The sequence below is a fragment of the Gorilla gorilla genome, chromosome 12 (assembly GCF_029281585.2).
Source record: "Gorilla gorilla gorilla isolate KB3781 chromosome 12, NHGRI_mGorGor1-v2.1_pri, whole genome shotgun sequence".
Lineage (NCBI taxonomy): Eukaryota > Metazoa > Chordata > Mammalia > Primates > Hominidae > Gorilla > Gorilla gorilla.
In genome coordinates this window covers 101697427-101717674 of record NC_073236.2, presented here as the reverse complement: position 1 = coordinate 101717674, position 20248 = coordinate 101697427, and the positions used below count along the sequence as shown (strand labels likewise).

At 42.2% G+C, this 20248-nt stretch overlaps 1 pseudogene; it reads left to right on the top strand.

Annotated features, from left to right (window-relative positions):
* The window catches only part of LOC101134634 (large ribosomal subunit protein uL30-like), a 151062-nt pseudogene that overhangs the window by 20378 nt on the left and 110436 nt on the right, over nucleotides 1-20248 (top strand).

Sequence of the window (20248 nt, the reverse complement as noted above, 5' to 3'; positions counted from 1 at the left end):
AATATTTCCCACTTGGGACCATACAGCTCTGTATTTTTCTGATCAGTTACAATTTTTAGGATCTAGTCTTTATCCCAGAGACCCAGATCTGTGTATTCTGTATTCTTTTGTACACTGTGTTATTGCTTCACCAAGAGTATACTCCAGGTGATTTTTTTGTGTGTCTTTAATTTTGTCATTTTGTGGTCATTAATAACATCAGTTAACAATAATATTATTAAACTGTCCACTACAATGTGCATTTGTGAGCACTGGCAACAATTTAGCAGAACAGAATGAGTTAGATTCCCAACTGTGGTAGATCACCTGGAGTAGCGAACAGAGCACAGAAACTCCGGATCCTAATTCTTGATTTCCTGGCAGTGATACCTTCCCATTCCATTACATAAGGTATAAGTGGCAGAAGATCAGGGAGAACCATAGGGCTGTAAGATATTTTATAAGTTTTTAAATAAGGGGACACTGCTTTGTTTGGGGCATGTCACTCAATCTCTTCAACATTTTGTTAGGTAGGTATCATGAACTAAATTGTGGCCACCCAAAACTCATAACTCGAACCCCGGGTACCTCAGAACATAATTGTATGTGGATATGGAGTCTTTAAAGAGGTAATTAAGTTAAAATGAGGTTGTTAGAGAGGGCTGTAATCTAATATGACTGGTTTCCTTATAAGAAGATTGAAAACACAGATGTGCACAGAGCAAAGACCACGTGAAGACACAAAGAAAACAGCCATCTGCAACTCAAGAAGAGAGTCCCAGAGCACATTGTGATCTCTGACTTCTGGCCTCCAGAATTGTGAGACAATGAATTTATATCGTTTAAGCCACCAGTCTGTTGTACTTTGTTATGGCAGCCTGAATGGGCCAATACAGTGAGGTTCCCTGGAAGACTTTCAGATGGGGACTTGCATGCAAGAAGTTTAACAGGGAGAGCTCTCAAGAGAAATCCCCAGAGGGAGCGAGGGAGGAAAGGAGAATTGGGCAGAGAGAGAAGCTGACCTCTGATGCAGCTGCTACAAGGTTCTCAGCTGATCCTAGGGTTCTCAGCTGATCCTACAGGGTGTTCTGGAGCTGGGATGGCCCCGTAGAGTTGCCTGGAATCAAGGCAGGGCCCAGGGAGGGAGATAACCTTGGCAAAGGCAGCTTCCTTCAGCGGGGGAATTCCCAGTGAGGGACTCAATTGTGGCTGTTTGCAGTGGGCACTGGACAGCTGGGGAGTGAGTTTCTCTGCCCCGACGAGGGGTCTGGGTGACATCTCACAGCATCCATCGCAGATCTGCAGCTCCTAGTCTGCAGACCAGGATAAGCATAATCCCTGTGGTGCATTTCCCCGCAGGCGGCTGTGAGGAGCTAATGAGATAATGGATATGAAAATGCTCTGCAAACTGTAAAGACTATCAATATGCTGTTATGCATCATTATCTGTTATTTGTTGCTATCCTGTCCTTTCACCTTCCCCAGGCCGGAATTATCCCATTTTCTCTTTTCCTAGCTTTATTCCTGGGTCACTAGCACAGGGAAAAAATAAGAAGAAAAATCAGAGTGGAATTCTAAAAAACAAAGGTCCTGTGCTTTTCTGCCTAAAATATGTACAATCCTCAGTTGGTACTGTCAGGAATGGGGACCGCCCTCATGGAGAAGTGGCACTTCCAATCCTAGCCAGCCTCTGTGTGAGCCGGACTCTAAGGTCAGGAGAATGAGGAGGCCGTGAAGGTCTTGGCCGTCTCTTTTTCCCCTCATCTCTACTGAGACACAGATCGAGACAGGGACCCATAAATCACCTTGGAGTTAAATCAGGGGAAAAAAGAAAAGCCCTCTCAGGCAACAGCATTTCACAGCAGCAACAGGAAGTTGCAGGGAAAAGAGAAAAGTCAAAACTCAAGTGAAAATCTGAGTCATGGTTCAGAGAGGCCGCAAATACCTTTCTTATGGAGAGTCAGAAGAGAGAACACAGAGACAACTGAGAGGTTTTTTTTTTTTTTTGAACTTTTAAAAGGAGAATTTGTTTTTAATCCTGTGAAGCTAGTAAACATCTCTTTAAAGAATGTGTGTGGTCACACAAGTTGAAGGGCTAGAAAATTACCTCCTCACAGCCCAGATGGTTTTAAGTGGGAACAGATAGGAAGGAGCCTAAGTTAAAGCTCCCACCCACACTACAGGACCCTGCTGTTCCAGCCGCTTTCCTCTGCCACTAGCTCAGGAAGAGCGAGGGCTGCCTCTCAGACACAGGGAGTTCCTGCAGGCTGACTTCAGGCACTCCAGAATGAGGTGTCCGTATTTTCCTAAGTGCTGAGAGTCACCCTACCTCCTCCTCTTTATTAAGATTCTCTGAACCACTCAGGAATTGATACACAAGTTAAAAATAAATTACTTAGGCAGATAGTGAGGGTACAGAAGTCCTCGGTAAAGTTTTCCTTTTAATGAAAAGCAGCCCCAAATACTTTTCCTTTCTAACAAAGAGCAGCCTGTGAAATCAAGCTACAGACATAGATGCCAGCAGAGGAATACTACCTGCGACTAGGCATGTTCAAAATGGCAGTTCCATCTTCTCTTCTTCTTTTTTTTTTTTTTTTTTGTTAGTTAGTTTGTTTTTGTTGTTGTTGCTGTTGTTTGAGACGGAGTCTCGCTCTGTCGCCCAGGCTGGAGTGCAATGGCATGGTGGAGGCTCATTGCAACCTCCCCCTCCCAGGTTCAAGTGATTCTCCTGCCTCAGCCTCCCAAGTAGCTGGAATTACAGGAATGTACCACCATGCCCAGTTAATTTTGTATTTTTAGTAGAGACGGGGCTTCACAATGTTGGTCAGGCTGGTCTTGAACTCCTGACCTCGTGATCCGCCTGCCTCGGCCTCCCAAAGTGCTGAGATTACAGGTGTGAGCCACCGCGCCCTGCCCATCTTCCTTTTCTCTGTGCCAGCCACGTGTACATTAAGGAACAGACAACGTGGCGCCGGTCAAGTGGAAAGCTCTTTTGCATAGTAAGAGGAGGGTGAGGTAGCCAGCCTTCCTCCTGCTATGTAAACATCACACCTAATCGAACCCATCTGTGGGCCCTATGTAAATCAGACACCGCCTCTTCAAACCTGCCTAAAAATTTGGAGAACTCCGCCCCAGCAAGTCTTTCCCTTTCAGAAGCCCCGCTCTCTCGCTAGAGAGAAAGCTGTTCTCCTTTCTCTTTCTTCTGCCTGTTAAACCTGCGCTCCTAAACGCCTCCTTTGTGTCCCTGTCCTAAATTTTCTTGGCGCCAGGTAACGAACCCTGGGTATTTACCCCAGACAACGAAGCCGCTTCAGAATGACAAAACAACAGACATGGGGACTTCTGGCAAACAATAAACCACAAATGAACAGAGAGAGATTAGAAAACAAATCTAACCACAGCAGAGGAGGAGGGGAGAAAATGGCTTCTCTTCCCAGAAACACAGGAGAGACAGAACGCAGGCTGCCCTGTTCTGCGCCTGCTCCATTCTCCAGTAACATACCGTCCTGGTGTAGTGAGACTTTTCGCATTATAGGGCCCAACTAGAGATCCAGTCATTTTTACTTACGCTGTGAGCCAAGATTCTGAGTAAATGGGTTTATCTTGATTGTAGTTAAAGTGTCTGGTTGGGCACATCCTAACATGAATATTATACCAACAATAAAAATCGTGGAAACGTGGGGAAATGTCCACGATATCTTCATAACTTAAAATAGGTTAGCAGTGCATTGTCAACGTAAATAAAACAGTATATTGAGTGTGATTCCAATATTGAAAAACAAAAGAGCACTAAATCTGCCAAGTTCAAAGACCAGAGTGCCAGATGCAAAATGTTAAATGTTTCTTTCTGTGATGGGATTATTTTTTTCTTTATATTTTTCTGTATTTCCTGATTTTTTTTCTACAATAATCATGTTTCTACTGTAATCTGAGAAATAAAACATGAGAAAATTTGGTCAGATGAGTTGTTCCAGGATTGTGATTATTTCTCCACAAACAGATGCTCCTCAACTGATAATGGGATTTTGTTCCTATAAGCCCATCATAAGTTGAAAATATCATATGTCAAAAATGCACTTCATACACCTGACCTACTGAACATCGTAGCTTAGCCTCGCCTACCTTAAACATGCTCAGAACACTTAGATTAGCCTACAGTTGAGCAAAATCATCTTATGTAATTTATTGACTACCATACCGAAAGTGAAAATCGAATGGTTGTGTTGTTCCTTGAAGTATGGTTTCTACAAATACATATTGCCTTTGTGCCATCATAAAGTCAAGAAATTGTTAAGTCAAATCATGAGTGAGGGATCATCTGTACATTCATACACACACGGTATGAATACATGGGGGTGTGTATGTGTGCATGTGTCTATGCATGTAAATGTGTGTTTCAAAGCTCTGGGGTACTTCTTCCTTCCCAGCTAGGAGCCCCTTTTCCTCTGCTGAGCTCTCGAATCTTGCATAATTGCACACCACATTTCTGAAAAGACAATCTCTTGGTACAGCACCCCCAGCCTTCTACCAAGGGATTCCAGCAGATGTTCACTCCCAGCTCAGCTTGGATAGGGCCACCAAGGAGCCTGCCTTTGGTCTCCACAGTTACTTCCTGAGGTAAGATTGAAGAGGGTGGGAGCACCACGGTTTGTTGACCTCCAGCTCTGCTTGTATCTCCTTTGGCACAAGGGGTCCCAGGTGGTGCCTACATTCTAGATTTTAGAGAGGACACCACCTCCAGAGAGCTGTACCCAAAAACTGATGAGCTCCAAAGACGTGAAAAAGGACAGACCCTGCCAGACGAGCACCCTTAGGCTGTTGGCACGGAACTGAGGGAGGAAACTGGGACTACCCGCCTGATGTTGCAGCTTTTTTATTCTCCCCTCATCACTGTGAGAGGTCTGGACTTCTTCTGACATAAACAGCCTCCTTTCATCAAAGGATCTTGCCATCCTTTCTATTTTCTAAGCATTAAAAGGCAGTTTAAACAGATCAGTGAGTTAGGCAAACGTTTATATTCTCCCTTGCCCTTTTCTTTTTGCGTCCGGTAGAATTTCTCCTGTTCTATTGTTGATCTCTTTGTAAAAGCCCGTACATTCTTAGCTGCCAGGGCATGTCTTTGGAAGCATTACCACATACCTGTCAATGATTAATATGCTGTGTTTGGTTAATAAGCAACATTCAGCTCTCATATTAATCACAGATTTTTAAAGTTAGACACAGCTGGTGACAATTTAGTGACACAGGGTCAGCTTAGCTTTTCTTGAGCATTAGCTCGGAGGAGAGGCTGAATGCTGCCAGATTTCACCAACCAAAAAAAAAAAAAAAACCTAACTGGGTCCTCAGAGAGGACCTGGGGGATGCAAGTGCACACACACACAAGAGCAAGAGATCCCTGTTCTTTTCAAGGACTCCTTTTCTGGAGGACTGTCACCTCCAGAGACCCCATGCTTCCTCCTCATGGTTATAACTTTCCCCAACTCTTCAAGTGTCTAGAGAAAGCACATTTTCTGAACCAAAAATCAGGGTTTATTGATTAGCCATGAGTCCCAAATTAAAAATGCCCTGGAAAAATTGGAGAAAATATTGAGGCATTAGCGGCATTCTGCATAGGCTATATTTGTTCAGCCACGTTGAATAACTTACTCTATGCTTAGTACCTCCAGAGAGTGGGGTTACAAAGAATACCCCCTGTCTAGTGGGCCTTCACTGGTGTGTGAGGCTCCTCTGGGCAGGAACTCAATTCTGACTTGTGCAGGTTGCAATTGGAGGGTCGGCCGTGCTCAGCTGGGCTGATGGTTTCCCCTATTAGAGCCCTTCCTGGCACAGTGTGTCTCCTCTGATTTCTTGTTCCCAGAGCCTTTCCTCAAGTAGGGATTGCAGTTCTTGCTCTCAGTTCCTTCAGCTAGAGAAGCGAGGTCCTTTCACTGGCCCTCTTCAGATCCTGTTCTTGAGCTCAGTCCAACAGGACACCTGGCCTCTCTGTTCACGTAGGATCTTCTTTGGGCCAGGCCAAACTTTCCTCTTCCATCTCTCAAATTGGCCCTTCCCTCTCTCAAGGACTGGCTACTTCTCACGGCCCTCTTCTTCATCTCTTCATTACTCCCAGTCTGACAGTGGCTTTGCAAAAATCTTTCACATTTCTCCTCACCATGGTCTCTCTATCGTAAATGAAGATCCAGAAACGTCTTAATTTCTCTTTTATGGATAATATAGAGGGTGATTCCTGTCTTCAATCAAAGAGAAAGAGGTATAAGGACAATACACCCAGGCCATTTCACCTACAAATGCTGACCTTACAAAAGACCAGTGGGTAGGGACAGGTGAGTGAAGGTCCTAACCCAGGGCTTCTCTGTGCTGGGAAGTCACAGTTTTTCTTTTCTTTTCTGTCTTTTACTTTAAGTTCTGGGATACATGTGCAGAAAGTGCAGGTTTGTTACATAGGTAAACATGTGCCATGGTGGTTTGCTGCACCTATGTACCCGTCATCTAGGTTTTAAGCCCCACTTGCATTAGGTATTTTTTCTAATGCTCTCCCTTCCCTTGGCCCCCACTTCCCGACTGGCCCCAGTGTGTGATGTTCCCCTCCCTGTGTCCATGTGTTCTCATTGTTCAACTCCAACTTATGAGTGAGAACATGAAGTGTTTGGTTTTCTGTTCCTGTGTTAGTTTGCTGAGAATGATGGCTTCCAGTTTCATCCATGTCCCTGCAAAGAACATGAATTCTTTTTTATGGCTGCATAGTATTCCATGATGTATATATGGCACATTTTCTTTATGCAGTCTATCATTGATGGGCATTTGGGTCAGTTCCAAGTCTTTGCTATTGTAAATAGTGCTGCAACAAACATACATGTCCATGTGTCATTATAGTAGAATGATTTATAATCCTTTGGGTATATACCCATTAATGGGATTGCTGGGTCAAATGGTATTTCTGGTTTTAGATCCTTGAGGAATTGCCACACTGTCTTCCACAATAGAGCTAATTTACACTCCCACCAACAGTGTAAAAGCGTTCCTATTTCTCCACAGCCTCGCCAGCATCTGTTGTTTCCTGACTTTTTAATAATCGCCATTCTAACTGACGTGAGATGGTATCTCATTGTGGTTTTGATTTGCATTTCTCTAATGACCAGTGATGATGAGCTTTTTTTCATAAGTTTGTTGGCTGCATAAATGTCTTCTTTTGAGAAGTGTCTGTTCATATCCTTTGCCCACTTTTTGATGGGGTTGTTTTTTTCTTGTAAATTTGTTTAAGTTCCTTGTAGATTCTGGATATTAGCTCTTTGTCAGATGGATAGATTGCAAAAAATTTCCCCCATTCTGTAGGTTGCCTGTTCGTTCTGATGATAGTTTCTTTTGCTGTGCAGAAGCTCTTTAGTTTGATTAGATCCTATTTGTCAATTTTGGCTTTTGTTGCAATTGCTTTTGGTGTTTTAGTCATGAAGTCTTTGCCCATGCCTATGTCCTAAGTGGTATTGCCTTGGTTTTCCTCTAGGGCTTTTATGGTGTTGGGTTTTACATTTAAGACTTTAATCCATCTTGAGTTAATTTTTGTATAAGGAGGGGGTCCAGTTTCTGTTTTCTGCATATGGCTAGCCAGTTTTCCCAGCACCGTTTATTAAATAGGGAGTCCTTTCCCCATTGCTTGTTTTTGTCAAGTTTGTTGAATAGCAGATGGTTGTAGATGTGTGGTGTTATTTCTGAGGTCTCTGTTCTGTTCTATTGGTCTATATATCTGTTTTGGTATCAGTACCATGCTGTTTTGATTACTGTAGCCTTGTAGTATAGTTTGAAGTCAGGTAGCAAGATGCCTCCGTCTTTAATCTTTTTGCTTAGAATTGTCTTGGCTATACAGGCTCCTTTTTGGTTCCATATGAAATTTAAAGTAGTTTTTTCTAATTCTGTGAAGAAAGTCACTGGTAGCTTGATGAGAATAGCATTGAATCTATAAATTACTTTGGCCATTTTCATGATATTGATTCTTCCTATCCATGAGCATGGAATGTTTTTCCATTTGTTTATGTCCTCTCTTATTCCCTTGAACAGTGGTTTGTAGTTCTCCTTGAAGAGGTCCTTCACATCCCTTGGAAGTTGTATTCCTAGGTATTTTATTATCTTTGTAGCAATTGTGAATGAGATTCACTCATGATTTGGCTCTCTGCTTGTCTATTGTTGGTGTATAGGAATGCTTGGGATTTTTGCACATTGATTTTGTATCCTGAGGAAGTCATAGTTTTTCTATGTGCAGTTCCAAAGCCCCTGAAGAATGATTAAAGAGCAAATTACTTTCTCTTTTGAAGATTAAAAAGAGACTCCTTTTTAGCAAGATCAGAGTTAACAAATTACTGGCCCCATGCCCTTTTCTACCCATGTGGAGTCCTCGCCTTGCATCAAAAAGGGCAGCTAACCTGCAACAAGGGAACAGCCACTGCCAGGAAGAAATGCCTTTGTGCCTTGCCTCTTCTTGCCCTGCTGCCTTCTTCCCAAGTCAGCACTCCTCTCTTCCCTTTCCACATGCTTCCTCTTTCCCCTCTTAGGAAAAAAATATAATATTGGATCGGCTGTGTGTCAAGCATCTGAGGTTCTAACCATAGCTCCATTACTACCAGTCCGTGTGACTTGGGGAATGCTGCTTACCTTCTTTGAGACCCAGTTTCTTCATTATAAGATAAAGAGCTTGCTAGGTGAGCTCTGTGACTTCTTTCTACTTAAACATTTTGTGATTCTGCGTTCTTAGACTTTGTAATAATTCTCTCTTAAGGTATTTGTACATTAAGTTTTACATGTCATTGTGGAATGAACAGATTTATCTCTAGTTACAGAATCCCAAACTTCAGCAGAAGGTGTAGGGAGAACCAAAGAGGTGAGGGATAAAGAAAGGGGCTCCCCCAAACCATATCTCTCATCTTGTTCTTGAATTACCAGCCCTCTGGCAGTCAACTTTCTTAACTGGCTTCTTTCTGGAGCCCAGATTTGTTTTTTCCTTGCTCTCTTAATCTGTGTTTACTATTTTCTATAGAAATTACTTTAGAGAGAAACCCTCTTCCAATTGTATTTAAATCCACCCCCCAAATATAATTTATTCTCTTATGAAGCTTTGAAATGGAAACTTTTCCCCAGAAGTAACCAGGCATTGTGCAAAGTTGCATCCATTGTGAATACCAAAGCAGCTGTAACAAATAAGAGATGACAAATGCCATTGTGTAATTTAGTTCTTCATATCAGTTTGTCATTCTGACTCCTTTCTATTTAACTAGATGCTTTGTCAGACTTTGTAATCTAACCATGTGAAGGGCAGTGAATAAAGGATTAACAAAACCCTTTCCAGTTTTGCATGAGCATTTGATTTTTGGCTAACTTCCTAGCTCTGTTCCCATGGAAACCTGATAAAGGAAAGTACAAGTGGGCCCTGATTGGTAAATCCTATCTGGATTGGGACAACTATAAATACCAGAGAAGAAGCCATATTTTCGAGTTTCCCTAAGTGCAGCGACCCTTGTAACTGGCATGACCTTGAGAAGACCATGAAAGTTATGGCCATGGAGTTCCTCCAAGAGATATTAGCTGCTGTGAAATACAGGGCCTCTCATATAGTGTGGCCTCCACACCCCACTGATGTGAGTCTCATTTCTTCACAACTCAGTCCACATGGGGGCCAAAGAGAATAGCTTCTGCCCACTGTGTGGATGGCTTTGTGGTCTGCTGCGAGGTCCCGCAGAAGAGGAAGTCTGGATGTGCCCTACTGACATGCTCTGCCTCCTGGCCTATGAATCTTCTGGGTCAACTGCTGTCTAGAGTGGGCCTTGGCAGTCTTGTGAGTTTGCATGTTTAATAGAGCCTTATGAGACCTCCTGGTGGGTCTTGTGGATGGAGGTTTTCACTTTTACTGGTTTGAATGAGTGCATTTGCCTGTGAAGCTGTGAGCATAAGACAGTGTCCAGTCTTATGGTTTTTACTAATTGCCAGTTTTTCTTTACAAATTAAAAAATAATTTTGTAATGAAAATTGGCAGGTCCCACTTGAGAATATTATGCTAAGTGAAATAAGCCAGTGACAAAAAGACAAATACTTTTTTCCAGTTCTCTGAGGCACTCAAATTCATAGAGATGGAAAGTAGAATACTGTTTGCCAGGGGCTGGGAGAGGAGGTAATGGAAAATTGCTGTTTAATGGACGCAGAGTTCCACCTTTGCAAGATGGAAAGAGTTCTGGAGATTGGTTGGACAACAACATGAATGCACTTAACACTACCGATTGTGCACTTGGTTTAAAAACTGCACATTTGTAAAATGGTTAACGTGGCAAACTTTATGTTATATGTATTTTACCATAATTAAAAAAAATTTTTAATTGACAGTTTCCTCTAAATATCACACTTAGATCATGTTTTCAATACACAGACTAATTCTGTTTCCAAATTTCCTTCTAAGTAATATAGGAAGATTTTGTGTTACTTTTCCAATTTCATCTTGCAACCATGGTTAAAAATCACTACTATTCACTTCTTACCATTTGATCTGTTGACAGTTTCAGCCATCAGTCACTGCTGGCTCCCACTTCATTTAGCTACCATGCCCCTCACTAACACAAGATCGCCGTCTAGGGGCCAATCGTAGAACTACAGGCTACACAGAGGAGAAGGGAGCCAGGCCACCTTTCCCATGCATCCCACTCCTTGAACAGAAAGAGCAACTAAAAAGGGAGGCAGGAGTTCTAAGCACCATCTTTTTTTCACCAGTACAGTTTCCAAGATCTTGCTGCTATGGAAATAAAGATCTCCTAATATTTATAGTACTTGAGGTTAGAATAGTCTTCTAGGTAGAGTACTAATATCTTGCTGATAAAGCTTTTGATGCTGAATCCTTGGTTATTCTCTTAATATAATATCTTCTGTGCGAATAAGGCTAAAATTCTTGCATACACTCTTGTACTCACTTAGGAATGTAATAGAGCAGTTTGGGAGAGTGACTGAATGCTTCTGCTTTTGGCAAATTTGCCACAAAATCATATTATGCAATCACAGGGTCACAGAACATTAGAACTTAAAGAGCTTTAGAGGCCCGTGGTCTCTAGCAGACCCCTTTGAGAGTCTGATAAAAATCAGAGGTTTACATACCATAAAATGCTGCTTTGAATACCATTTTAAAATTTCATCATAGATGAAGAATTCCAGCTTGAATCCCACCCCATAATTTGGAAGTGAAGTTTCTGAGAAGCATCCTATGTGAAGAAGCAGCTAAACACAGGGGACTGGGAGTCAGAACTGGATGTTGGAAAGAGATGTGATCCCACAGACAGTGTAATGCTGGGTTGGAACCAGCCCTGGTCAAACCCATTCCCCCGAGTGCACGTGTGTTCCAGGGAGAAGCTTGCTGGGGAAGAGAGCAGCAATTTGCCCACCAGAGGCCCAGATCTCCTGGGAGAATCAGCTGCCATGGAACAGGAGTTTTTCTTCATGCTAGAAAGGGAAAAGAACATGAATAGGTGGCAATCCAGGGACAGCCAGAAGGAACCTGGACAATGGCTCACCGGCTGAGCAGAGATAGAGTTGCAGTGGGTGGGGGGGGGGGGCGGGGGCGGTTGACAGCAGCCTGGATTGTGAGCAAGGAGTACGAAGAAATAATAATTGAAGTAGCAGAAGGTAGCAAGGGGTGCAGACCAAGAGCACAGGCACTGCAGAGAGAAGTCTGGATTATTTGTGAGGACTTTCCCTAGGGACTTCTAGAAAGAAATCACTAGTGAGGTCTAAAAGAAGACTGGACTTCCAGTGTGGTGATAGGAACATTGCTCTTTGAGTTCTTGCTACAAATGGGGAACTTTGATTTGCCAGGAAACAAAGGGTTCAAAGAACCAATTGTGATATATTTTGGCTTAAATCCCCCCCACTGAAATATGACAGGAGTCAAACTGGGGTACCAGGTAAGTCTTGTGAAGGTGCTGCCTGGGGAGTCCCCAGCTGTCTGGCACTTTCATAATATCTTTCTGAACCTCAGTTTCCTCATCTACAAAATGGGATTAGGACTTGTTGAGCATCAAGGTTCCTTCCGACTTGAAAAATCTTCTGATTCTATGACCAAATTGGAAGGCCTGTGTTGGGCTCTCTTAGTTCTGCAGATTTAAATGAGTCGTTTCTGAACTGTTGGCATAAGGCCTACCGTTTTCACTCAAATACTCCCTTGAGGCATCATTTTTTTTTTTTTTTTTCAAATTGGGAAAGCAAAGGATACAAGAAGTTGGAAGGAAAGCCCATGAAAGAAAAAAAATTTGCTATAATTAAGAAAGAAAATTAAACAGATGATGATCAGAACTGGGGTTATAAATTAAAGTTAACTGATTCCAAGAGTGTACGCCATCAGAATTCGGTCTCATAACTGGAAATTTAGAGGCAGGGCAAGCTTCAAGTTTGCCTAATTCAGCAGTTCCAATCCCATTTCCTCGGGATTCTCAGCTCTGCCTCATTCAGTTTAATTCTCAGGCTGGGGATAACATGGCTGTTGCAATAATAGGGCCAAGCTTGACAACATCCAGAGGGAGAGACTCTCTTTTCCTATGGCTCTCTCTTAAAGGCGGAGAATTTTCCAGAAACCCCAGCAAACTTCCCCATAAATCTTATTAAACCTAATTGGTCCATATGCCTATTCCTGAACCTCTCACTGGCAGGGGGATGAGATTATACTTAGACAATTTAGGCCTAACCTGGAAGTACAAAGACTGCAATGGGGAAGGGGTGAATATTTGAAAAAAATCAGGGTTTGTTGGAATGAAGTGAAGAATGGCTGCTGGGCAGACAGTCAGCAGTATCTTGTCAGAATCAGCTGTTGAAATGCAATGGGGCGTATGACCATGCTCCCCATTTAACAGATGGAGTAGTTAGGCCCAAGGTCACACAGTTGGGTTAGAGCTAGGGACAAAGGCCTTTCTACTCAAAACCCGAGGCTTCTCTATGTACATTTCAAAAGGCTTAAATTTTGGCTTATCTTTTTACCCAGAAAGTCTACTTCTGGGAATTATTATAAGGAAATAATGAATGGGAATAAAGAGTTAGAAACAATAATTTTTACCCCAGTATATTTTTGTGAAAAAAAAAAAGGGAATAATGTGAAAGTCTAATAGTATGCAATTAGTGAAATCAATAATGGTACATACATACAATGGAATACTATGCAGCCATTACAATTATACCACAGAAGAAAAGGCAATGGCCTGGAAAAATGTTCATAATATATTGTTACATAAAAAGTAGGCTATAAAACTGTTGTTAAACAAAAACAGATCTAGAAAGATTAAGAGATGTATACAGCAACATTTTACCTGTAGTTTCCTCTGCATGATGGAATTGTAGATGATTTTAATCTCTTAGTTTGTGCTTCTTTTTTCCAGATTTCTTTGGTTGAGGATATATAACAAAGAATATCTTTGGTGAGAACATTGCAATCAGAAAAAATGTCCGTGTAACCATTTTTTAAAATTAATTCTATTTTCACTAAGAACACTGATTTTCAGACATAGCTATAGGTATCACGGGGTTCTGTATGGAATTTCTAGAAATACAGTGGGGAGTTCATGGCAACAGCCTTCTCAAGGCCTGTCTTCCTTGCCCACGAATTCCTAGGATAAGAAACAACACTCAGGAGGTTTCTAAAGTTCCTGACCTCAACTGCCCTCAGAGAGGGGTCATTAAATCCAGGGCAATGTTAGTGAGCCACAGTGTGTGCGTTGGGAACCATGTAGAGAACAGGAAACTACAGATGCTTTTTAAGACACTTATGAGAATAGTTCTTTCTAAAGTTTAAAGTCCCTGGCACATATTTGGTGCCTAATATTGGCTAAATAAGGAGATGTTGGCTGTGCGCAGTGGCTCACGCCTGTAATTCCAGGACTTTGGGAGGCCAAGGCGGGTGGATCACGAGGTCAGGAGATTGAGACCATCCTGGCTAACACGGTGAAACCCCGTCTCTACTAAAAACACACAAAAAAATTAGCCAGGTGTGGTGGCGGGCGCTTGTAGTCCCAGCTACTCGGAAGGCTGAGGCAGGAGAATGGCGTGAACCCAGGAGGTGGAGCTTGCAGTGAGCCGAGATCGCGCCACTGCACTGCAGCCTGGGCGACAGAGTGAGACTCTGTCTCAAAAAAGAAAAAAAAAGAAAAAGATAAAATTACCAGAAAATATTAAACAGGTATTTACCTGTTTAAAAGAAAAGTTACTAGAAAATATTAAACAGTGAAATGACCAGTGTGCCCTCAGCACAACGCCTTCTACAAATTATATTAGGAGTAGAAAACAAGGCAGTGGCTCACACCTGAAATCCCAACACTCTGTCTGGGAGGCCGAGGTGGGTGGATCACCTGAAGTCAGGAGTTCAAGACCAGCCTGGACAACATGGTGAAACCCCATCTCTACTGAAACTACAAAAATTAGCTGGACATGGTGGTGGGCAACTGTAATTCCAGCTACTCAGGAGGTGAGGCAGCAGAATCGCTTGAACCCAGGAGGCGGAGGTTGCAGTGAGACGAGATCACGCCACTGCACTCCAGCCTGGGCGACAAGAGCAAAACTCTGTCTCAAAAAAAAAAAAAAAAAAAAAAGTAGTAGAAAACAGAATTACTCTCAGGCACTCCGCTTTTTCTGGAGTTGTTCCTGGGTCTCCTGACCACCCAAGTCTGATTGAGTTCTCCCACATTTATCCCAGCTGTCACAGATGAGAGGCACTTTCTCTTCTGCTGACCTTCTGGCTCCTGGTGATACTGTCTCCTGCACAGATGGAAAGTACCCAGGAAACAGCATGACAACAACAACAAAAAATCACATTTTTCAGCTTCAAAGCAAACACCAAAGTTAAAAGCCCAACGCCTGAAGGAATTTAGGGACCAAAGTTATTTAGGGCAGAAGCTAAAAGGAGGTGGCCTACCCCCTACCCACGGACCCCAGGCTTCAAATAGGTGAAGGTTGGAGGCTGCCAGGCCCTGAGCAAGCATCATCAAAGAAGAGCACATCCAAGAGTACCCCAGTGCTCACTCTGCTTTGAAGACAAACAGCCCTCCTAATTAGAAACAGCTTCATTCACATGCCAGATGTCCATGCTTCCCTTCCAATTATTTTCAGAAACATCATAAAGAACCATTAGCAGCAGTGCAAAATATCCTGGGTTGTTTTTTAAAAGAATTTGTCCATTCTTATGAGTTCAGTTTGATATGAAGAAGATTGCAATCCACTTATTCCTAAGAGGTTTTTGGAGCAGGAGAGGGACTCAAGATAAGGATGTGTAAGGATTTGATCACCAGAAATTCTACCACATATTTGGTTTAAGCATAAAGAACAAGCATCTTACAAAAATGTTAGCCAAATGTCTCTTTACATCACACACACACACACACACACACACACACACACACACACACACACACACACACACACACACGATTAGTACACCCTGAGCATTTATCTAAGGATAACATGAAAAATCAAAAGTTTTTGGAAGCAGAGGATCTAGATCATGAGTTATAGTTCTGAACTCTGTGTTGGTCAGACTACTTCGAAATACATTGTCCACTTCAGGAAACCACATCTGGAAAGGGACATTGACCAATTCAAGAAACCCCAGAGAGTGGGAAGAGCACAACCATGGTGGACCATAGACTTCTTTAGGGCAGCGTCTGTGCCATGCCTTTGCTCACCCCCACTGCCCTGGCACAGTGCTTTATACATAGACCATGCCATAAGATATTTGTTGAATAAATGAGTAAATAATTCATATGTCATGCATAATTGTTGAAGGAAGTACAGTTGGTTAACTCAGAGAATAAAAGGTACAGAGGACATGACAGCTCATGTCACATACCTAAAGGGGTACCACAGAGAATAGGGAAAAGATGTATTCTCTCTTGGTCTTTGGATCAGAATGAAGACTATTTAGTGAAAGCTACAGGAAAGCAGCTTTGACCCAGGATTATTATTATTTTGTGTATCCACCATAAATAACTGTGTGAGGCTCGGGTACATTCTCACACTCAAACTTTAATTTGAGCATTAGAGGGATATAGAAAGAAATTTGGGCTTGTGGCCAGATTAATAACTTGTTCAAGAAATCTTTACTGAGATAGTGCCAGAGGATGCTGAGAAGCAGGGTGAATAAGTAACCAAAAAGGCAGGGTTTCTTCCTTTTTGAAGCTTCCGGTCTATTCAGGAATGCAGACAAGTCAGCAGGTAATCACGGTGTGCACAGGTGAGATGGACTGTGTTAAGGGAAGTTCAGGCGCCTCCTGCAGTGGGTGCTCCAGCATCCCAGGGGGCTTAGATGAAGCGAAAATGGGGGATGTGATAGGGGTGGAGGATGATCCAGCATGCATATGAGCTCTAAGGCAGGACAGAGTGGCACTTTGGAGAACCCTCCACAGTCCTGAAACCAGCCCCACTTCCCCACTTCCAGTTCTACCCACTCTTGGCTTAGGAAATTTTCTCCTCTTTTTGCCCTGAAAATTAGCCTTGGTGGCTGAGTTTTGCTTTTCAGGTTCTCATTGCTAGTGCTTATTTTGAGGCTTAATGACCATCTCATTCCTACTACTGGCCCGCAGTAGGGAATCAGACCTTTAGTAGACACGGAGCTCTTCAAATACAGAGTGAACTTGGGGCATCTGATCATGTGGGTCAAGATGAACACTACACGAGCAATAGCACAGAACACAACTGAGAGCCACATGTGAGTGAAGCTGTACTCGAGCTGACAATACTGACATTCAAAAAGCAACAGGATGATGAGAATGTTCTGGAATTAGAGGGTAGTGATAGTTACACAACCTTGTGAATATACTACTGCACACCTTAACATGGTGAATTTTATGGTACGTAAATTACATCTCAATAACATTTAAAAAAAAAAAAGCAGCAGCAGATGGCTGCTGGAGGAGGCTGAGCTTAAATACCCCTGGTTACACTTCGTCCTTTCCTTGTATTTACTGGAAGGAGAAGGATTTGTCCTAAGATGAATAGTTTTTTCATCTTCAGAAATTCCTGACAAGCTACTACCCTGTCAAGGCATGAAAAATTTGATTAGTGCTGACTTGGTACACAGTCTATTAATTAGTACCTAAATAATTGCATGTTGCCTCTGTGTCATGATTTATAATTGTATGCATGCTTTGATCTTTCTCATCACAGGCAGCACTGAGAAGTGAAGGAATATTTGGGAGGATCAGAAGCTTGGTCCTGATTTTGCCATCAGCCAGGAACTTGATGACTTCAAGGGAGTCCCCAAACCCTGGGTTTCTGTTTTCTCAACTCTAACATGAGGGGCCAGATGCATCTGGTTTAGTTAGTCTCCATGATGGTTTAGTTCGTCTCCATGATCCTGTGAATTTCAGATGTTGAAAATCTTCGGAAAAGCCCTGAAAGATGAACAGGTAGGAGTTATTGTCTATATTTTACCCATGAGGAAACTAAGGACCTGGGAATCTAGAGGGCTCATTAGCTTTTGAATCAGTACTAGAAATGAGTTCATCTGAATTCTGGTCCCAAACTCCTAGCATGAGAGAAATGTGGACCTTTCATTCCAGGAGTTTAGCATGTAGGAGGTATTCAGCTGGTGAGGGATTAAGGCAAGATTACAGGTTCTTGAGAAACATAAGCAACAGAGACAAGAACATCAGAAAGGGCCGCTGTGACTCGGGTCATGGCTGCTGATGGAGCTCGTAAGTCAGGAGAGGTTGTTTGCTGAGAAGCTTGCATTCCCTAGAGCCCAAGTGGGTGTTGCCAGGAAACCCTGAGTTTTCCAACTTGGCAATCAGTGCACAGCTGAGTTTTTATAGGAAATTGCCCAGCTCTTTGGAAATTTTATGTGGTATAAATATGGTTTTGAAATTCTATATATTAGCTTAGCAAAAGGCGGAAATATTTTGAAACGCATGGATTTGGGAGATCTGCTGGCATTGCTATTAAAATTATTTTCAGCAGAATTGTACACTATGACATTATATTGCTAAAAATGACTCAACTTTCTAATCTTTGAGACTTCTTAAAAAGAAATGAACCCCAAGTAGAGTGAAAGTGGACTGCAAAAAACAGCTTAGTCTGAATGAAAAAAATTCATTCTTGGCTCTGCAGCTAAGAAACTGGCTGTGTGTCCTCAGACAATTCACTTAATGTCGCAGATCCTCAACGTCTTCAACTGCAAATAAAGGGGTTAGAGGAGATCATCTTTAAAGCCCAACTCAGCTCTAACATACTATGATTGGATACCATACACTTGTTCACATTCTTTTCTCTAGCACTTAGGGATTTCTGCTCTTCCAGCCTTTACAAATACAGCCTTTCACTGTCACACTCATTCTTCCTTGTCCTTAAAACAGAAAGCCCAGGCATAGTCTGATGCCACTTCTGAGGGCTATAGCAGGTGGCATCTAGTGTCTCTATAGTAACTATCTACACTCCTAGGGAAAATTACCTCACAGAAGCATAGAGAGCCTGACTTTGTCTATAAAGACAGTAAGGTATAATGATTAAAAGAATAGGCTCTAAAGTCAGGCAGACTTGGGTAAATCTGCCACCTACTAGAGAGCTTGGGCAAGCAAGTTCACCATGCCTGGTACCTAGTGAGTGCTGTGGGCCTCTGTTCTGGAGGGACAGCAGGGCCTTACGAAACCAGCATGAGATCGTAAATGCCTTGCAGGCTGGATTTTGAAGAGGAAATGCTACCCCCTTTTTCTCCAACGTCTCTGGCAAAATTGCTAACCCAAAGGTACTAGGCCCAGCTAGTTATGAAGGGGATGGAAGTGATCTCTATCCAAGGGAAGAACATTTGAATTGATGTTTAAAGGAGTTGTTTAGATTCTTATGAAGGAATAGAGGAAGAGTAGAGGCAAAGACAGAGACGGGGATGGATGAGAATAAAGAACAAGAAAAGAAGCAGTAGGAGACAAATGAGAAGGTTAAAGCTGATAATTTTTACTTTATGACAAAAGGAATTTCTAAGCAAATTCTAACCATTTTATCAAGAAGAAACAAATTCACTAACTTATATTTCTGCTTAAAGAAATGCATGGGCATTTTCTTTGCATGTGGAGTTTGTTTAAAAATTAGGCATTGAATGCTTTTTAAAAAATATCTAGATCTATACTGGGCGTGCACATTCCAATTGATAGATAGATCAAAATGTCTGATTTTCTTACTGGTAACTTGGCACCAGTTGCCAGTGGCTTCATATGAACCTATCAGCTGCTGTGGGATGGCAGAGCAGTTAAGAGTCCAAGACTAGTCCACGCAGGCCTGCAGCTCCCACATTCTGATGCATCAAAGCCACAGCAAGTTCCTAAAACATGGGCTCTGGATCCAGATGCTTTTGGTTCAAATTTTCACTTCATTATTTCTCAGATGTGTGACTTACGGCAATTACTTACTTCTCTAAGGCTCAGTTTCCACATCTGTAAAATAGGGCTAATGATAGTATTTGCTTCATAAGATTGAGGATTGAATGGGATAATGCACTTAGCTCAATACTCACCCATAAACTTTTTTTTTTTTTTTTTTTTTTTGAGACAGAGTCTTGCTCTGTTGCCCAGGCTGGAGTGCAGTCGTGCGATCTTGGCTCACTGAAATCTCCACCTCCCAGGTTCAAGCAATTCTCCTGCCTCGGCCTCCCATGTAGCTGGGATTTCAGGCACACACCAACACCCCCGACTAATTTTTTTGAATTTTTAGTAGAGACAGGATTTTACCATGTTAGTCAGGCTGGTCTCAAACTCCTGGCCTCAAGTAATCCACCCACCTTGGCCTCCCAAAGGGCTGCGATTACAGGCGTGAGCCACCACGCCCAGCCAACAATATTCAATTACATACTCAATTACTATGTTCTTTTTCTGGTAACTAGAATGTAGGATCTTATGATTGGCCCCAAGTTCAAAGATATGGGCAAGTAAGTATAATATAAGAGTGTAGATACAGATTTTGTAGGATATATGCCATGGCCTCTGTCCCATATCAATTTAATACCTATTTTCCAATGCAATGCCTTGAAATCCCAGAAGAGAAAAAAAGAATTTTTTTCTAACAATTAGAAACATGATAAAAAAACTATCAAAGGTATATTCATTCAGCCATGCAAATTGTAAAACCATAGCAATCATTCTATTTGTTTGGTCACAGTTTAAAGAAGGAAATTTGCTATAAGAAAAATAAATACAAACAAACACAAAAAGAGTGGAATGCCACGTGCAGAAGAAGCACCAATCCAACTATTTTACCCTGCCCACATTCACCATGTTTCTCACAATTGC